The 1,907-nt window shown below is 38.6% G+C and overlaps 1 protein-coding gene across 1 annotated transcript in view; it reads right to left on the reverse strand.

The window, feature by feature from the left end:
- The window catches only part of Dync1li1 (dynein cytoplasmic 1 light intermediate chain 1), a 60,758-nt gene that overhangs the window by 18,505 nt on the left and 40,346 nt on the right, over positions 1-1,907 (reverse strand). The gene's annotated exons all lie outside the window — the stretch shown is intronic.

The following is a 1,907-nucleotide window of genomic DNA, read 5'->3' on the forward strand; positions in this document are numbered from 1 at the left end:
GAGGGGGCAGAGAGAGAAAGAGAAAGAGAGAGAAAGAGAAAGAGAACGAACTTACACATAATTTTGTTGGTAGAAGGTAAAAGAGTAGAAAATAGCAGGTCATGAGGGTATGTGCCTGTAATTTCAGTCCCTGGGAGGCCAAGGCAGAAAGATCTTACATTTAAGCCCAGCCCAGGGAACTTGACAAGATCCTATCTCAAAACTAAAAATAAAGAAGGGTTAGGATAGACATTGGTGGTGGGCACATGTCTTAATTCCAGCATTTGGGAAATAGGCAGGAGGACTGCAAGTTTGAGGCCAGCCTGGGCTACATAGTTGAAGACTCATCTGCACTGTTTTTTCTTTTTTGGCGGTACTGGGGGCTGAGCTGAGGACCTTGCGCTTGCCAGGCAGGTGCTTAATATGCTGCTGAGCTATGTCCCCGGCCCCCTCATTTGGACTGTTCAGTAAGATTATTTCATAAAACAAAGGGGAAGGGAGGTAAGATTCCTTATTTTTTCTGATGTGTGCATCTTTAACAGGTATCTACATTAAGTCAACCATACTATGGTTTAAAATCAAAGAAATCCTAAGTTTCAAGTGTCTGGAAGGTGACCTGATTGTAGAGTGCTATACTGATCAGTGAATTCATCCACTGATGAGCTCAGTAGTTCATGTGCTGTAAGAAGGTGGGGCCTGGCTGGAAGAGGGAGAGCATTGGGTATGTGAACTGGAAGGGTGCACTCTTGTCCCTGGCTCTTCCTTTTACTGTCTGCCTTTTGGCAGCCATGTGCTTAGCCACCTTCTTCTGCTATGCTTTTCCACCTTGGAACTCTCTACCATGGACTGAACCCACTGAAATTGAGCCAAAATAAACCTCACCTCCTTAAAGCTGTATTTTGTTCCAGTCATGAGAAAGCTATTACAAATAAAACAATTTTCATTTAAGCTCTCTTTGATGATTTCTAATAACCCATAAACAGAAGATACTCTACACTGTAAATGTTTGGATCCTAAAGAATCTTTTTTTTTTTGCAGAACCGGGGATTGAACTCAGGCTCTTGCTTTCTACTGAGCTATCTCCCCAGTCCCTGGATTCTTAAGAATCTTAACAACGCTGATGGTTCAAGGGCATAAGTGCCTGCCTGGCAAGCTCAAGGTCCTAAGTGTGATTCTGGGTACCAGAAAAAAGAATCTTAATTAAAAAAAAATTAATAAAAAAAATCTTAACATATGTTGAATTAAAATTATTTTTTCTGAAATACACATCTAAATTTAAATATATAATGTTTATACAATTTTTCAGAAACATCTATTTTTAATTATAAAGCATCATGTACTGCTTAACAAGAAATCAAGATGTATATGCAAAAAGAGTACCTCCTAGAATCTGATTTAACAGCCATAAAATAACATGTCAGGTTAGATTAAAACTGAATTTGGTAAAGTAGAAGCTCATGGATAGCGGTGGGCTAAAGTAGACAATATCTTACTTAAAAAGGTCTAAAAATTTACCTCAATACGTAAAACTAAGAAAATTATTCTAGTAGTGTATTCCTGGCTTTTGCCCGAGATGTAGACAGGAAAGTTCACAGAGTCTATCTATTCCAATTGCTCAAGATTCATACATTTACTCACACCAAGTTGTGACTTCCAAATGACCATAGTACAATATGAATTCAGCACTATTTTCTAACACAGTTAAACCACAGGTTAAGATTAAACGACCAGTTGATTAATAATCTGCTAAATAAAACAAATCCTTTTGTAAATTATACTTAACAAATACCCAAATTATACTTAAAAATATGCCTGACAGAAAAAGACATCTTTGGGGGCTGGAGAGATGGCTCAGTGGTCTAAAGCACCTACTTGAAACAAGCTTGGCAAAGCACAGGGACCGCGGTTTGATCCCCCAGCACCACATG

This window comes from Octodon degus, unplaced genomic scaffold (assembly GCF_000260255.1).
Source record: "Octodon degus isolate 3935 unplaced genomic scaffold, OctDeg1.0 scaffold00059, whole genome shotgun sequence".
In the NCBI taxonomy this organism is placed as follows: domain Eukaryota; kingdom Metazoa; phylum Chordata; class Mammalia; order Rodentia; family Octodontidae; genus Octodon; species Octodon degus.